Here is a 19,794-nt window from a genome sequence, read left to right as displayed (position 1 = left end):
CAAACACAACATAATAGAGAAATAACAACAATTTTCAAAAATAAGAAATTGGCTTCTTACTATCTCTAATAGAATAGAATTATAATATTCATTAATATGACATGCAAATTCACATGAGCATTTTCCTTACAATATCAAATAAGCTAGAGCCACCATCTACATCTCCTGAACTGTCGTAGACAATCCCACAAGTGTTCTTTATATAGGCAATTTTAACTACCTGAGAAGGTTGTACAAATTTTATGCTTAAATTTTGAGGTCAACCAAACCTAAAATTTTATTAATCATATTTTATTACAGTAAAATGGGCCTCAAGAAACTTTAGAACTCAATTCTTTTTGAAGGAATTGAATTTTTGTCCATTTCAGGTAGTGCAACTTTTGAAGACCATAACTCATCACTAGTTTCTCCAATTGGCTATTATGACACCATTTCAGAAATGACACAAACTGATCTATACCAATTATTTTTCATAAGTTGTAATATGTCAAGGTTTGAACCCTTTTATGAGCCTCTAAAACTAAGTTCAAAGATTTTGTACCTTGTTGTCAATACTGCAAATTTTCAATATCTTAAAAATAGACTTGGTCTTGCATTGAAAAGTTACTGGCATTGCTAAAATATCCTAAGTGAATCTCTTGGAAATAAAGCAGATCATTTTGAGTTCAAACAAACACCTTAATAAGAACAACTCTGCACTGAGATAACCCTTATTGAAAAGATAGATCAACTAGTATTTTTGGGCAATGCAAGATTGCCCTTACACCCAAGGTGCTCCTACTACATCATCATCATTCTTAATTAATGGTTTCAGTTTGGATTTAATTCCATTCTTCATCAACATGTATGTGTTTGCACTACCATCATGTGTTTCCTTCTTGTACAACTACTATGGTCTTCCCAATAACAAAAAAAAAACATTCAGTAACATAATGTCACATAGGAATTCATCATGGTAAACTCTTATCTTAAATTTAGCTAAACAATTTTCACCCACTAATTTTTTTGATCATGTTACAACCAAGCATTTTGGTATGGATGCAGGTGCCTTATTCTTTCTAATTGCAATTTTGGTGTAGTCATTGTTGGAGAGACCTCAAATAGGTACATCAACAAATATACAAGAGTTATGCAATATCAAACTTCGTTTATGAAAAAGTTCAATTACAATGGGCCTACAACATGCAATCATACATTCTAGGAAAATATGAATGATTACAAATAAAAATCCTATTACCATACTTTTCTTTAAGACCCATTTCATGCTATCATCAATATACTACCCAAAGAGATCAATTACAAGCCTTATAAATACATCTATATAGGTTGACCAAGAACAAATTACATACTATAAGAATCGAGAAAATATATTACAATATAGAATAGGACCTAAATCATTTAGGTCTCACCACATAAGACATGAAATTTATTCTAATCCAAGTCACACGTACACACATGATCCAAGAACATTGAGATATGTGTTGACACATTTTATTGATAAAAAACTAGCTTACAAGATTGGAAAACATGAAGTGGCCAATAAACTAGCAAGAATGATAGTAACCTAAGAGGAATCCAACATATGTGACAACTAAATGAGGTACGAACCTAGGAAATAAGTCATGACTAGGTCTAGAAAACATCCCTATTTGTACAACAACTAACTCAAAGATTTGAAGGATTGTTGCAAGAAAAAATACAACTGTACAAAAAAATAAAATAAAGAAAAACATAATTTTGGTTGATGCGATATTCTTATGAACACAAGATGCTTTTGAATTAGATGTCAAAGGTTATTGAAAAGTGAGTTTCTCACTTTGGTGCTACATGAAAATTAAAATGATTCAACTCAGTGTAAGAAATCCATGAATAATATTCTTGACAACTTCTTGTTTAACAATTTGTCTTCCTTAATTCTATGGTTTATTCCTTGAATCTTAGTGTGTCCAATGGCTAATGGAAAAAGAAGTTAACAACAAAATGGGTTAGTGTAGTAATCTATCAAAGATCCCTAAATTGAAAGGTACAGCTCCCTTTTATATGCAAGATTTGCAATGAATTTGTTTCTAAGTTTTTGGGGGTATGCTCTTAACTGGAGAGCAAAAGAGGCCAACAACCAGATTGTTTAACACTTCAAACAACCCAGGAAATTTTCAAAATGGAGACTAACATCTAATATGCAATTCATTCTAACTCGAATGCAAGAATGGAAAAATGCAAGACTAGCTACAACAACATGAGAGGGGAAGGAATGATTAAATGGATAATTCTCGGATTACTGAATTAACTGAGATTTGACAATACCCAAATTGTCCTCTTTTTCAACTACTTCATTAATCAAATTCTGGACTTCTCATACAATCAACTGAGCACACATGAACTAACGTGCACAATACAAGGGAAAGAATAATACTTATGTTGAGGAAAGTAAAGCTTACAATCCACTGAGATGAAAGAAACAAAACCAAATTGATGAGACATCATTCAATTCTAATTACAACACATTCATCCCAAATATTATATAGTAATTAAATGAAAAACAAATTAAAATCTAGACTCAGAGTCACACATAGTAGTCCCAACTATAGTGGTTCACCCAAAAAATAATTTTATGATATAATTAACTTCTAAAAAATTTACATATATAGGTCTCTTCAAAATGGCTAGTTACATTTGATGATTGCACTGACGAGAATCTTTGAATGAAGGATGCTAAAAATAGGACTTGATTGGGTCATTATATTTTATAGAGTCTAATCCTCCAGAGGAAATGCCAAAAATGGATTCAAAAGAGAAATGAGAGAGAAGAGAGAAATGACAGATGTCTGAGAGAATATCAAAGCAACATACTTTCTTTAGAGTCATTTCCTTAGCTCTATAAGTCTTCATTGCATCTGTTACTTTATCTAACTCATCAACACTTGGGAATATGATGTTGTTAGATCGAATCAATATTTTTCGTGCATCTCTTTTAACTCATCCACTCTGGCAACCTTTGATTGGAACTTTTTCAATGCCCGCCTTAAGATGGAATTTGCTACTAAAAGCTTTTGGATTTTTGAGATCTAGAAGTTGACTAGATCCGTGGCCTCATTGACAAATGCTAGGAATTTGGCCTTCATTCGCTCAATGTCTACCAATCAGCCATTCTTGGATACATACAATTCTGTGTGCAATACTTTTAAGTATTCAAAACGATTCTCCACAACCTTTTGTCCTAGTTCGTATACATCTTCAAGCTTATTTCTAGACCTTACAATTCTTTCCACTATGATCTCCAAATATTGTTTCCAATGAAACGATGGCTCTTAGCCTATTTTGAGGATCCTATGGGAGATGACAACTTTGGTTTTCATACCAATTAGCTCTTGCAATAATTCCAATTTCTCCATCTATCTATCTATTGCGTTGTGTATGGTAGTTTCATGACTAGAAGCTGCCTCCCTCAACTTATTAGCATCTAATAGTAGATTTCTAAAATTCTCGATGAGTGGGGGACCTTGTGACTTCATCTGATCAATCCATGATCTACCAATTTTTCTTTCCTACTATAGCTTTAAAAGAAAGTTCTTGTTCTCTTCTTCATTTGAATCAAATGTACTAGATGAAGTGCTCCCAAGTGCAGTTTTGATGTAGTCCATTAATTATTTGTTTGAGGCCTTGAGCACCTCTTTCTCCACCCTCAATTCCTCCAGTCTCTCTTCTATCTTTTCATTGGTAGACTTCTATTTATTAACCATGGAATCATGGACATGAATACTATTGTCTACCATTCTAATTCGAAAGTCATTGGTAATGAGCTCATGGAAATTTTCCTCCTTCTGAGGCTCTGCTATCTCCATCACCATGTGACTAGTAGAAGGATAAGTGGCCAATGCTATTATGGACTTTTGCTCCTTTTTATTCTTCGATTGTGGCTGAGAAGAAGTTGCCCATGTGATGAGGTCTTTGGAATAGGCAACTTCCTCATATTGCCACTTCTTTTGATTGATGGTCTCCTCCAACCATGACTTGGTTGAGAGGACATTGATTGCTGATTGCAAGACAATGGGATCAAAGAGATTCCTTGCCACTGGGGGAGTTTGCTTCCCTTGAGAAATAGTGAGGAAAGTAATAGATTTGGGTACTAAGAGGGCCAAAGTATCTGCTTGTTAGGATGCATCCTATTCTTGATCATCTATGGGGTTGGTGTCATCATCAAGATTGATGACTTGAACAGGGGAGGCAGGCTTAGCTACTGAATTCTCTTGCTCCTAATCTTTTTACTTCTCTTTATTATTCTCCTTCTCCCCAACTTTTCCTGTACCTAGAAGAGATCCTCCTCCACAAGTAGGTGTGGTTGTAACATTCTTCTCTAGAGGTTGACCTCCACCTTGGCCGATTGACTGGGCTGGGTTCACAAATATTGAAGTGGCAGCAGTGGTGGAGGTCACTGCAGTTGATTGAGCAATTCCAGCAGCCAATCCACTAGTGGGGCTTGTGCTTCCTATTCTTTTCTTCCATGCTCTAGTCCACTGCACCCATTTTTTTCCCCTCTTAATGATTGTGTGCATTAGGAACTCCATTGTATCGATGATGGGACCAATAGGCAAGGTAGACACATTGGGAATTCCTTTAATTTTCTTGTAAGATGAAGGATGCATATAAGAGCCATCATCTGCAAGATCAAAAAAATTGATAGAGTCATTATATAATTTAATTCCATCAACTCTCAGTAAGGACCAATACTTCTCCCAAGTTTGATATTCATTGAGACATCCAACCCAAAAATCTTCAATGTCTTGAACATGTTTGTGGGTGTATCCCAGCTTCAATTGATCTCTCACAAAGTTGATAGGGTCATACTGGGGCCTAAGTACCTCATAATCAATCAACTTGATCTACTCTCAAAACTTTTAACTAGATTCTGAGCATTAGATTTAGAGGCACATGAATAGGGTCCAACCACTATTGGGAAGGAAATCCTAGCTATCTTCTTTATATTTGAACATAAGTTGCTCAATTCTAGTATTTTCCAACATAATTCAACAAGAACAACCTTGTACTTAGGGTACCTAAGAAGTCTTTTGGGAAAACCATTAGAAGCACCGATCTGTAGGTAGGAAAAACTCAGGAATTGGATGAAAGAGTATTCGAACTAGCTAATAGCCAAAATTGCTTCAAGTGAAAATCTTCACTTAAGGAAGCCTTGCAATTCTCGACACAACCTCATAGTGAAGGCTTCGTTCAATTTCACATACTCTTTGAAGCTCCTCTACAGCTGAGGGTGTGGGTAGAATTCATACACCCTTGTATTTGCATCATAGTCTTCAATGCTGGGAAGACCTGACCATAGGTGATGTGTAGCCAAGGCATAGATTCAATATGAAGACATGTAAAATTGCTTGAATCCCTTAGCTGCATTTAATCATGAGGAAAGCGCATCAAATATGATTTCGACCTAGTCGATCTGTAGTCCTTCGACACATATGGATTGCAACAGGAAGAAGTGATGCTCAATGAAATCCAAAATCTCTTCCTTTCCTTTCAATTTGAGTAGTAATGCTAGAATGTCAACAATTTATCTTTTTAGATTCGTCCCAAAGAGAGTCTTTGGCATCTTTCTCTTCTTTCAATGAGGTGTTTGAAACTAGTTTCTTTGTATATCCTCCCTTGTCAAGATTTTCTTCTCATTAAACATAGATGCAGAGGATTTGAACTCAATTTCACAGTATTGCTCCTTCACTGGCATGCCGAATGTAGACTGCATCTAAGCCTTTTTTATTGAGGAAAGGATAAACTGATCAAGAAGCAATTTTTTTTTTTGTCTCTATATTATATCTTTCTATGCATCCTTTAACTAGCTCTAGAGCCAGCACACCCATGGGAAATCTTACAACTTCCACCAATCCACTTTCTTTTAATTTATGGGTAATTGGGTTGATGGGCTATGAATTAAACCTTCTGTGAAGATCACCTAAGTCATAGAACTTGAATGAAGTATCAGTAAGATCCTTTAATTCACTTTCCAAGCTTATAAGTTTATCATAATCTACTACTCTAATTTCCATTTGCTATGATTTCAAAGATGATATAATTATTGATAAATAGCCATTAAAAACAATGAGGAAATAATTTAGAGGTAATTTCAATGAAGTAGATGCAAAAATTTGAACATTTTTGCAATAAATTTGATAATCAATGACTATTTTTGTTTTTGTTTTTTTTCTATGCACATAAAGATTCATAAATTAGAAATCCATATTGCTTCACTTAAAGTGAAGTTGTATCATTAAAAACCACTTACCAAAATAAGGGTTTTAGTTTAACAGAAAGTGCCTTATTTTCTTCAAGATCCGGGCTAAGGATTCATACGATAAATTATTTTATATGAAGGGGAAAGTGCAAATCTATCTTTTTGTAAACTTATCTTTCCTTTGATTTGGGATCGTAGTGCAAGGAATGACCTTCGATACCTCAGGCACTTCATTTTGTTATTCTTTGCATCGAGCATTTGAACACTTGATCTCCTTTATATCAAAATGGCACCTTTATGACCGACTTTACCAAAAGCATCTTTTGGGAATCTTTGTAGAATATTCTCATATTATAGTCACAAAGTTCTTTATTTTTTAAGTCTTTAGAGAAGTAGCCTTTTGTATTCCCTTAGGACGGAAAACCCTTCTGAAAGCAATGTTTCCAGAGGAAGAAACACTTTGAAGGATTTTCTTTTGTTGTGATAAATTATCTTGAGATGAGTTTTTCAACATGAATTGACCATTACAGGCTCAAATTAATTCCTTTTAGTATCATGCCTAGGTCTCGTTTATGCATAAAAAATTTAGAATTGAGCATAAGCCATGTTGGCTTCTGAAATAGAAAAAAATGCTTTCATTTCCACTAGTTAATTGCTGAAAACCCTCAGATCCATTTCTCTTCATTGAAATGGATTTTATGTTTGAACTTTGACTCAAGACCTTCGTAGCTTTGACTTGCACTTTCCTAGATCTTTCCATCATAAGTCAAGAAAGTGCACATGTGTGAATACTATCATGATCTTTTTCCTTGGGTATATGCTTGATGAACTTCACTAAGGGGAAGGCTCATCTGATTATTCAGAATATGAAGGAAACGAGAATGATGGTGTAAGATAGAAGATGTAGAAACAAGGAGAAATCACCTCTCATCGGGAAGATGCTTAAAAAATATCCCAACCAAACCTAAATCACCTAAACCTCAAATGCATTAAAATGAAAAGAAACCCACATGGAGGGATAGGGAGTGGTAAAGCAAGGGAGGTCTAGAAAATATGCAAAGTGGGAGTCCTAGGAACTTGATGAGAAGTAAGTTCCCTAAAGGCTACCTTGATAAAAAAATCTTGAACAAATTCTTAATCAATACTACTAACCACACACTCATAGGGGAAAAACTAAAAGTTGGCAACAAGTGGCTTTTACTGGGGACTTAGACATTACAAATGTCTAGAAGGGGCCTATAATATCTAGTTTTGCACAGCTGGAATGACAAACAACAATAGGCAAAACTAAACTAAGCACACAACGGAAAGGGACACTAACCTAGGAAAGCAGGAAATCAAAGCAAGGAGGAAGTAGAAAAAAAATCCTACCTAGACTAAAACTAACTATAGGTGTTACCTTCTTTCAATTGTGAACTTGAAATAGCTTTAGATCTTGGCCATTGTAAGACAATGGAAAAATCTCTTCAGTGGGATATGCCAGAATGAAAGAGTTATTCTAATTTACTTGCATAATTCTAAAAGGGCCTTTCCAAAGAAAATCAAACTTATGATGCATACCTTTAGGTTCATGCCTCTTATCCCATAACATAACTAGATCACCTTCTATGAATTTTCTTGGTCTGGCCTTCTTGTCAAAGAAGGTCTTCATGCACTTCTGATGCTTGATAATATGGTTGACCAATTTCTCACATTCTTCTTCCAGCTTAGTGAGGTACATGATTCACTTCTCCAAACCATTGTGAAATACAAGGTCCTCAATCACTTGTTGCAAATTGTAGATGGATAGTTCCAATGGTAGGGGAAGGCTAGCTTCAACTTTGTATACTAGCTCAAATAGAGAAATATTGATGGTCTTCTTAGGTGTCACCCTATCCACCCAAAGAGCTTCATGTAATCTTTTGTGCTAGTACTTCTGATTCTTAGAGACCAACCTCTTCATGATGTTAATCAAGTTTTTATTGCTCAGTTCTTCCTAACCATTTCCTTGAGGAATGTAGTCCGAGGAATGACTAAGGTGGATGTTGTTGTCATAAGAGAACTCTACAATCTCTGTAGAATAAAAATAAGTAGCATTATCCATGACGAGATTTAGTGGCACCCCAAATCTCACCAAGATGTTCTCTTTGACAAACTCAAAGACAATTTAGGGGTGGTTCTCTTGGTGGGATTTTCTTCCACCCATTTAGTGAAATAGTCTGTAGTGGTGATAATGTATAAGTGTCTAGTATAAGAATGAGGATTAATTGGCCCAATGAAGTCAATTCCCCACTACTGGAAGGGGTCTTCTATTACTATTGGCTTTAGTGGTAGGGAAGTTAATTGAGGCTTGCTAGAAAACATCCTACATTTGTCACATTTGGCCAGTCACTTATAAGAATCTTTGAACATACCAGGCCAGTAGTAGCACTGCCTTAGAATCTTGTAGGCTATAATTTTAGAAGAAAAATGCCCACCACAGGCCTCATTGTGGAATGTCTAAAATAATCTCTCTTGCTGAGGCTTATCCATACATCTTAAGAAGGTTCCATCAATTGCCTGCTTGTACAATTGATCATCATAAATGGCATAATTATCTGATTTAGTTACAAGATCTCTTTTCTTCTTGTATGTCAGTCCATCAGGATAATCTCTGTAAGTGAGAAAATAGGCAACATTTGAAAACCAAGGGTCTTGGAGACTAACCATCAATACTCTTGAGGATCCATCCTCTTCAATAGAATCCTAATTTTCTGCAATTACTTTGCATAGGCCATTTCCTCATACGAACTTCATTGATTTTAACTCAATATCATATTCTTGAACTTTATCTATCCAAGCTCCTCTAGTATTACATCCAATTTCTTGCTAGGTCAAGATACTCTTGATAGTTGGGTCGGGTGTATGCACAATAGAATGTAAATGCAAGACATAAAACATGAAATTATTGAGTGCTCTTACTACTACATATGTGTTCTTTTCCATCTAATAATATCTTAACTCTCGCTCTTTTAGAGGAATACTCATAAGAGAAAAGGTGCTTGAAAAGCTTCCCTATTTCTTGCATAAGTATTGTGGATAATGTGTGAGCTGATGCATAGCAATACAATATAAATTCTTTGGTATAATCTGGGTGAACCAGGACAGGGGCTTTGGCTGTGGCATCTTTGATTTGATCAAAATATTTTCTCTGAGGATCACTCCATTTGAATACTTCGCTTCCCTTCATTATGTCAACTATACACTTGGTAATTCTAGAGAAATTAGGTACAAAGCATCTCAAGAAATTGACCTATATGAAGAAGGATTTGATTCCATATTTTCTTGCAAGCAGATTCAATTGCTGGATAGCTCTGACATGCTTAGGATCAATCTTGATACCTTCTTGAGAAACTATATTACTGAGCAACCTGCCCTCTGTAACATAGAAGAAATAATTCTTGGGATTAAGAGAAATTCCATGTTCCCTACATCTCCTTAGTACTTTCTCTATGTCCTTCAAGTGAATTTCTCTTTTCTTGGAGAAGACTATTAGATCATCTAGATGTATGACAATTATCTTATCCTTGAGGTCAGAAAAAGACAAGTTCATGGCTCTTTGAAAGGTGGATCCAACATTGATAAGCCCAAAAGGAATTCTATTATAGAAAAACATTCCCCAAGGAGTGTTGAAAACTATCTCAAATTGATCCTTTGGATCTAATTCAATTTGGTTGAAGCCTGAAAAACCATCTAACATAGACATCATCTCAGAGCCAGCCACTATTTGTAGTAGGTGATCCATTTTAGGTAGGGTGTAATTATGTTTTAGAGAGGCTTGGTTTAAATTTATGAAGTACACACAAATTTTGATTTCCCCATTCTTTTTCTGGATAGGAACAATGTTAGTTATCCAAGTTGAATGATGATAATCCTTGCTTGTAACATCTTGTAGAACTCTCTAAAAATGGCATCCAAGATCATTGGGTTATAATTGTGCTACTTTTTTCTAAAAGGAGTTGCTTTAGACTTAAGGGGGATCTTGTGCTTAAACTCACCATTCCTGAAGGTTGTCAAATCCTCATATCCCCATGCAAATACATCTTGGTATTTAGAAAGTAAGCCTTTCACCCTAGTCCTTTCTTCATTTGAGCAACTTCTTCTAGTATTAATCATCTTAGGGTTGTCTTCAATGCCAATATTCATCCCCTCAAATTCTTTAGATGTTCCACCTTTCCTACCCCTTTCTTTTTTGATAAATGTATCATTCCTATCAAACAAATTTTCAAGAGAAATGAGGTGTCTAGGAATTTTGTTACCTTTAAGAAGCTTAGTACCAAGCTCTAGATCTTTCTTGTTGTTAGGGGAAAAATCTCAACATGAAATTTCACTTCCTTCAAAGTATTGGTCACTGAAATACTCAGACCCTTCTAGGAAACATTGGATTTTTTTATCACTATTGAAGACTTTCCATGATTTGACATTGTCAGGCACATTGCGTCTAAAGAGAGCTTCAACCTTGTATTGGTTATCAGTAAGCTTCAGATGTGGAAGTAGAAGAGAAGAGGAGGTAGCTAACAAAACTACCTTTGCATTCTATTCCCTAGGAACAACTTGTATTAAAAAGGTATCCAGGTCCTCAATTTCATCCCACCTTGTTTCTATAGTTTCAAAGCCTCGTGTTCTTCACAATATATTATCCTCAGACTTGCTTCACAAAGAGCTCTACATCTCCTATGGCTCTTAAGGATTTTCACCCTTATTTTCTTCATAGAAGTGATACCCAACAACAATGCTTCATATTCTACAATATTATTAGTATTCTTGAATTATAGCTTATATGCAAGTTGTGTGAGATCTCCATCAGGGGAAATGAGCACCACACCTACTCTAAATCCAACAGTAGCACAACTGTCATCAAACCCTAAGGTCCAAATATTTTGATCACTAGGAGGATCTAGTTGTTCTTTTGAACTATTGAAGTCAAAGAACATGTAGTTCCCAAATTCCATCTCTTGATATAAAATTTGGGCCTTAGGATCATCAGATTTCTTAATAGTGAATTTGACCTTCTCCTTAGGTTCAAGCTTAATATTTTAATTGGCAATAAGAATTATGGCATGAGATCAATCCAAATTGATTTCCCCTCCCATATCTCTATAGAATATCTTACTCAATAGCATACCATAGCTAGCCGAAATATCAACTACTAGGATGGCTAATTCCATTCTCTTTGTAGGGTATGTGGTTAGGGCTTCTTATGCATCTTTAACTTTTCCTAAAATGGGAACTTTTTTGCATCCATGGAATAATAATGTCCAAAGGTCTTGGTTAGAGTTAAGCCTAGAGATCAAGCAACAATAGAAGGCATGACATTGTTAGAGGCTCCATAGTCAATTATACAATTACTCAATTTATGACCATTTACATATAAAAAAACATAAAATTGGTTAGGTTTTTGACCAAGAGAGGTGGCTAACATTGAAGACTCTTCTTCTTTAAAAAACATAGGTAGGACAAGTTCTTAATCAGTGAGCAGGCCATTACATAGTTGAGGTTGGTCATTGCTAGTAATAGTATTGACATTAGGATGAGTTTTACAATTAGCCTCACCTTTGCAGTAGTCTACTAATTTTTACAATTCATTAGGGAGAGTTTTAAAGTAATCAAGGGAAGAAATTTGGATATGAGTATCTTTGCAATATTTAATGATATCAAATGAGGAATGAGGCTTACCATTTGGTTCTAATCTTGCTTGTTTTTTCTTCCAAGAAGAGGAAGTAGATGCACTAACTGTAGCTGGTGAAGAGCTAGGAGCTATGTTCTGGGAAGGAATTGAGTTCACTAGGTTCTTGTCTCTTTGACTCCTCATTGCTACGGTCATTTGTACTCCATCCAAGGTGGTGAAGAAGTCACCTCCAACATTTGAATCTGATTCATGCTCCAAAAAAAAGTCCTAGAGTTGCTAGGGGGACAAAAATCATCTTCACTTTTAGGATATTTGACTATTAGCTCATTACTAGTACTAAGTTGTTTGTATCTATTCATCTCCAAACAAGAGCCACCGTCGTGATCCACCCTTAAGTGAAATATGCACATATCTGGCTTCCTGGGGACTGCTTCTATGGCAAGCTTTTGTTGAGTAGACGACAATTGCAATGGTTTCCCTTCATGTTACCTTTTAGGATTTGTCCTAGTAAGGTTGCTGGAAAGAGGGAACTATTTTCCTCATTTTCCTTTTCATGGAAATCATCTCATTTGATAATTTCTGAAGCATCACTTCCATGTTATTGGCTGTATCAATATAAAAACTTGTTGAAGTTCCACTCTGAAGCTCTCTCTTCCATTTTTCAGCTGCTATCAGGTCATCGTCCAATTCTATCACCAAGGTTTGAGCGGCTTGAAGATTAGCCACATGAGATCTTCTGATCTAAAAACTGATATCTAGGCGAATCAAGCTAATGAGAAAAATCTTCTAGTTATCTGTAGTTAATTTATTCACAACAGGAATATAGGTTACCAATTTATTGAACCTTGCAATGAAATCTCTCATAGGAAGGCTAGGTTCCTTTTTGACTTGTGTGAGCTGAAAAAAAAGAGTATGTTCACCTTTTGTACTCTTGTAGCACACCTCAAATTGATTCTGCATCTCATCCTAGGTTGTAATATATCCCATCAAAAGATTTTGAAACCAATTAGCTATGTTCTCAACAAGAGTCTCTACAAACATCCTTACTTCTACACCTTCATGCCGAGGAAAAACAATGCTACATACTACAAAGAAAGCAATGATGTGCTCATCAACAAAGGTTTTCCCATCACCATTGAACTTGGGCAAGTTCTTTTGAGAAACTTTTGGTAGGTCCTTATTAGTAGCAAGACAAAGGGGGTCAATAGCATTTCCCCAGGGCAAAAGCATTGAAGGGGGAAAGATTATTGGAATTGGTTGAAAGGTGACAACAGTAGGGGTTACCACACCATAGAGGGTGAGAGTGTTATAGAGTGATGGGATCTGAGTGTGGAAGATAGGATGTGAAGAGGAATGATTGTGTCTCTAGGAAATGGGGTAGGATGGCAAAAATAGAACTCGATGAATACCCTAAAATACTGGATCCCGTGAGTAGGCTCTTCCTCTTCTTAGAGGATCTTCTAATATTGAGAAATCTGTTAATTCTTCAAACACTAGGTCAATTTTTCCTTTTCCATGAACATTTTTGTTATACTTAGGATCCAAGGTGGATCATTTAGTTCACAATAAGAGTGCTTCTCTCAATCTTCTTTCCCATAACACACCTTCCCAATATTCAACATTTACTTCCTCTTTCTAGTGCAAAGCTAACTCTCCAATACTCATCAAGAGATTTATTATTCTTCTAGGCAAGTGTATTTAGTTGGTTTATTATGTCTTCTTGTTCATCTTGGAAGCTAAGGTTGGGTTTCACTATTATTGGGATTTGACTTTCATGAGGTAACAACATTTCTCCTTATGAGATAGTAGGCATGAATTCAATGAATTGAGTACCAAAAAAGATAGGTTTTAAGTTATCTAGTAAATCCATAGAGAGACTTACTAAGAAAACTTAGGACATACAAGTAAGTCCCCAGTAGAGTTGACAAAAATTGTTGGTTAACAGTTTGCCTTCCTTAATTCTATGGTTTGTACCTTGACTCTTAGTGTGTCTAATGGCTAATGAAAAACAAAGAAGTTAACAGAATGGGTTAGTGTAGTAATCTATCAAAGAACCATGAATTGAAAGGGACAACCCCCTTTTAGATGCAAGATTTTTAATGAATTTGTTTTTAATTTTTTGGGGGTATGCTCTTAACTAGAGAGAAGAAGAGGCCAACAACTAGATTGTTTAACACTTCAAACAACCCAGATAATTTTCAAAATGGAGACTAACATTTAATATGCAATTTATTCTAACTCAAATACAAGAATGGAAAAATGTAAGATTAGCTACAACAACATGAGAGGGGGAGGAATGACTAAATGGGTAATTCCTGGATTGCTGAATTGACTAAGATTTGACAATACCTAGATTGTCCTCTTTTTGGTTACCTCATTAATCAAATTGTAGACTTGTCATACAATGAACTAATCACACATGAACTAATGTGCAACACATAAGGGAAAAAATTAATACTTATGCTGAGGAAAGTAAAGCTTACAATCCGCTGAGATGAAAGAAACAAAACCAAGTTTACTTGCAATCATTCAATTTTTAGTTACAACACATTCATCCCAAATATCATACAGTAGCTAAATGAACAACAAAATTAAAATTTAGTATTAGAGTCACACACAATAGTCCTAGCTATAGGGGTTCACCTGCAAAATAATTTACTGATCTTATTAACTTCTCAAAAAGTTACATATATAGGCCTCTTCAAAATGGCCAGTTACATTTAATGATTGCATTGCAAAGAATCTCTAAATGGATGATTCTAAAAATAGGACTTGACTGGGTCATCATCCATTACAGAGTCTAAGACTACAGATGAAATGCCAAAAATGGCTATAAAAGAGAAATGAGAGAGAAGAGAGAGGATGGCAAATGCATGAGAGAATATCAGAGCATCATGCTTTCTTCAGAGTCATTGCCTTAGCTTTATAAGCCATCATTGCATCCGTTAATTTATCTAGTTCATTGACACCTAGGATTATGATGTTTTCAGCTAGAATCATCTAGTAGTCATGCATATTTATTAACTCCCACTCTAGCAAATTTTGATTGGAACTTTTCCGATGCCTGCCTTAAGATGGAATCTACTACTAAAAGCTCCTAGATTTTTGAGATCTAGAAGTTGATTGGATCAACAACCTCATCGAAAAATGCTAGGAATTTGGCCTTCATTTTGTCAATGTCTACCAATCGGCCTTCATTTGTTAGGAATTTGGTCTTCATTTTCTCAATGTCTACAACTGCTAGGAATTTGGCCTTCATTTGCTCAATGTCTACATATGATTCTGTGTGCAACATTTTTAAGTATTCAAAAAGCTTCTCTATGACCTTCTGCACTAGGTTGCATACATCTTTAAGATTGTTTCCAGATCTTATAGAGATTTCCACTATGCTCTCCAAAGATTATTTCCAATGAAACAATGACTCTGGGCCTATTTTGAGGATCTTGTGAGAGATGGCAATGTTGGTTTTGATATGAACTACCTCTTGCAGTAATGCCAATTTCTCTATGAATCTATCTATTGTATTGTGTATGGTAGTCTAGTGACTAGAAGCTACCTCCCTCAACTTGTTAACATCTAATAGTAGATTTCCAAAATTATCAATGAGTGAGGGACCTTATGTCTTCATCTAATCAATCCATGATCTACCAATTTGACCAAATTGTCTTTCCTGCTACAACTTTAAAAGAAAGTTCTTGTTCTCTTCCACATTTGGATCAAATGTGATGGATGAAGTTCTTCCAAGTGTAGTTCTGATGTAGTCTATTAGTTCTTTATTCAAGGCCTTGAGTACCTCTTTCTTTGCCCTCAATTATTCTAGTCTATCTTCTATCTTTTCTTTGATAGACTTCTATATATTAACCATGGAATCATGGACAACAATACCAATGTCTACTATTATGATTTGAAAATCATTGACAATGAGCTCATTGAACTTTCCCTCCTTCTGAGGCTCTACTATATCTATCACTATGTAACTAGTAGAAGGATCACTGGCCAATGTTGCTATGAACTTTTGCTTCTTTGTATTCTTCGATTGTGGTTGAGAAGAAGTTGCTCATGTGATGAGGTCTTTGGATGGAGTAGATTCCTCATATCTTCACTTCTTTTCATCAAAGAGATTCCTTGCTACTGGGGGAGTCTTCTTGCTTTGAGAAACAACGGGGAAAGTAGTGAGTTTGGTTACTAAGAGGGCCAAAGTATCTGCTTGCTAGGACACATTCTATTCTTGACCATTGATGGGTTTGGTGTCACCATCAAGATTGATGACTTGAATAGGGGAGGCAAGATTAGCAACTAACTTCTCTTGCTCCTTCTTTTTTCCCTTCTCTTTTTCCTTTTCCTTGTCCCCAACTTTTCCTATATTTTGAAGAGATCCTCTTCCACAAGTAGGGTTGATCGTAATATTCTTCTTTGGAGGTTGATCTCTGCCTTGGTTGATTGACTAGGTTGGGCTTATAGATATTGAAGTGGTAGCAATGGTGGAGGTCATTGCAATTGATTGAGCAATTGCAAAAGCCACTCCACCAGTGGAGGCTATGCTTTCCATTCTTTTATTCCTTGCTTTGGTCTACTCCACCCATTTTTCTGCTCTCTTAATGATTCCGTCCATTAAGCGCTCCATTGTATCAATGACAGGACCAATAGATAGGGTAGACACAATGAGAGTTCCTTTAATTTACTCGTAAGATGAAGGATGCATAGAGGAACCATCATCTACAATATCAAAAGCATCAATAGAGTCATTATATAATTTAATTTCATCAATTGTCAGCCAGGGCCAATACTTCTTTCAGGTCTGATATTCATTGAGACATCCAGCCCAAAAATCTTCAATGTTTGGAACATGTCTGTGGGTGCATCCCAACTTCAATTGATCTCTCACAAAGTTGATAGGGTCATATTGGGGCCAGAGTAACTCTTAATTTGTCAACTTGATGTTAGTCTCAAAATTTTTAGTTAGATTTTGAGCATCAGATCTAGAGGCACAAGAATAGGGTCTAACCACTATTGGGAAGGAAATCTTGAATATCTTCTTTACATTTGAACACAAGGTGTTCACATCTAGTATTTTTTGACTCAATTCGACAAGAACAACCTTGTCCTCAATGTACCTAGGAAGTCTTTTGGGAAAACCATAAAAAGCACCAATCTGTAGGTAGGAAAAACTCTGGAATTGGATGAAAGAGCATATGAATTGGCTAATATCCAAAATTACTTCAGGTGAAAATCTTTGCTTAGGGAAGCCTTGTAATTCTTGAGACAACCTCATAGTGAAGGCATCGTTCACTTTCACATACTCTATGAAGCTTCTCTGTAGTTGAAGGTGTGGGTAGATTTCATGCACCCTTGTATTTTTTCGTAGCCTTCAATGTTGGGAAGACCCGACCATAGGTGATGTGTAGCCAAAGCATAGATTATATATGAAGACATGTAAACTTTCTTGAATCCCTTAGCTAAATTCAACCATGAGGCAAGCTCGTCGCATATGATTTGGGCTCAAGCGATTTGCAATCCTTTGACACATATGACTTACACCACGAAGAAGTGATGCTCAATGAAATCCATAATTTCTTCCTTTCCTTTCAATCTAAGTAGCAATGCCAGGATGTCAATGATCTCTCTTTTTAGATTGGTCCCTCAGAGAGTCTTTGGCATCTTTCTCTTCTTTAAACGAGGTGTTTGAAACTAGGTTCTCTGCATATCCTCCCTTCTCAAGGTTTTCTTCCAATTAAACATAGATGTAGATGACCTGAACTCAATGTCACAATATTCCTCCTTCACTGGCATGCCAAATGTAGACTACATCAAATCCTTGTTTTTCAAGAGAAGATAGACTAATAAGGAAGTAATATTTTCTTTGTCTCTAGATTATATCTTTCTATGAAGTCTTTAACTAGCTCTAGGGCCTGCACATCCATGGGAAATCTAGCAACTTCCACCAATCCACTCTCTTTCAATTTTTGGATAATTGAGTGGATGGGTTGAGAATTAAGCCTTTTGTAAAGATCACCTAAGTCGTAGAACTTGAATGAAGTATTAGTAAGATCATTTAATTCACTTTCCAAGCCTATAAGTTTATCATAACTTGCTGCTCTAATTCCCATTTTCTATGATTTCAAAGAGGATGAAATTCTTGATAAATAACTATTAAAAACAATGAGGAAATAATTTTGAGGTAATTCTGATGAAATAGATGCAGAAATCTAAATGTTTGCATAATATGAATGAAATTAAGCATAACCAATGATCATAATGATAGGATTTGCAATAAATTTGATAATCAATGGCTATTTAAAACTTTCCATTTCTATGCACACAAAGATTCATAAATTTGAAAGCCATATTACTTCACTTAAAGTGAAATCGTATCACTAAAAGCCACATACCAAAACAATGGTTATAGTTTAGGGAAAAGTGCCTTATTTTGTTTAAGATCCAAACTAAGGATTCATATGATAACTCATTATATATGTAGGGGAGAGCACAGATCTATCTTTCTGTAAACTTATCTTTCATTTGATTTAGTATCGTAGTGCAAGGAATGCTCCTTTGATACCTCAGGCACTTCATTTTCTTATTCTCCACATTGAGCATTCGAACACTTGATCTCCTTTTTATCAAAATTACACCTTTATGATTGACTTTACAAGAAGCATCTTTTGGGTATCTCCATAGAATTTCTCATATGATAGTCATGCAGTTCTTTTTTTTTCAAGTCTTCAGAGAAGTATCCTTTTGTATTCCCTTAGGATGGAAAACCCCTTTGAAAGTAACACTTTTTGGAGGAAGAAACACTTTGAAGCATTTCCCCCTGTTGTGATAAGATATCTAGAGATGATTTTTCAAACATGGATTCACCATTATGGGCTCAAATTAATTCCTTTTAGTATCATGTCTGGGTCTTGTTTATGCATAATTTTTTTTGAATTGAGCATAAGCCATGCTAGCTTTGGAAACATAACATAATGCTTTCATTTCCACCAGTTAGCATCTGAAAACTAGCAGACACGTTTCTCTTCATAGAAATGGATTTTACCTCTGAACTTTGACCCAAGACCTTTGTAGCTTTGACTTGCACTTTCCTAGATCTTTCCATCATAAATCAAGCAAGCATACATCTACGAATACTATCATGACTTTGTTCCTTGGGTATATTCTTGATGAACTTTGCAAGGGGAAAACTAGCTAGATTATTTAGAATTTGAAGGAAACGATAATGCTAGTGTAAGATAGAAGTTACAAAAATTAGGATTACTCACCTCTTAATGGAGGATGCTTAAATTATCACAACCAAACCTAAATTACCTAAACCTTGTATGCATTAAAATGACAAGAAACTTGCATGGAGGGATAGGGAGTGGTAAAGCAAGGGAGGTCCAGAAAAGATGCAAAGTGGAAGTCTTGGGAACTTGATGAGAAGTGAGTCATCTAAAGGCTACCTGGACAAGCATTCTTGAAGAAAATATTAATCAATACCACTAACTACACACTCATAGGAGAAAAATTAAAATTTGGCAACACAACTCTATCTTTCTGCTTTACCAAATACTCATTACACTGTTTACCTCTTGTAGTACTCCTACCAAATATTAAATATCCAAAATATTCTATCACTTGCAATTTCTTTTTAGGATACTTCTTTTCACAATCTGATTCATCATCTAAAATCAAATTAGCTTCATTATTCTCATATAAATTTGTAACATTGAATATGGGTGATATATCTATATCCTTTGGTAACTCAACTTCATAAACATCCCTTAAATCAAACTTCCTCAAGATCTTACAAGGTTCAAACCTTTTCATCCTCAACTTTCTATAAGTGCCAGTAGGAAACCCACCCTTCTTCAAATAAACCTTTACTTTATCTACCACTTAATTTTTTTTATGTCTCCTTTTCTTATCTCGC

The 19,794-nt window shown here is 35.5% G+C and overlaps 1 pseudogene; it reads right to left on the bottom strand.

The window, feature by feature from the left end:
• Window positions 1-4,262: 4,262 nt before the first annotated feature.
• The window catches only part of LOC149567706 (ATP sulfurylase 1, chloroplastic-like), a 71,946-nt pseudogene continuing 56,414 nt past the window's right edge, over window positions 4,263-19,794 (bottom strand).

The sequence above is a fragment of the Cupressus sempervirens genome, chromosome 3, assembly GCF_028749045.1.
Source record: "Cupressus sempervirens isolate cs-2001-9-10 chromosome 3, ASM2874904v1, whole genome shotgun sequence".
NCBI classification, from domain to species: domain Eukaryota; kingdom Viridiplantae; phylum Streptophyta; class Pinopsida; order Cupressales; family Cupressaceae; genus Cupressus; species Cupressus sempervirens.
This window is presented reverse-complemented; position numbering and strand designations above follow the sequence as displayed.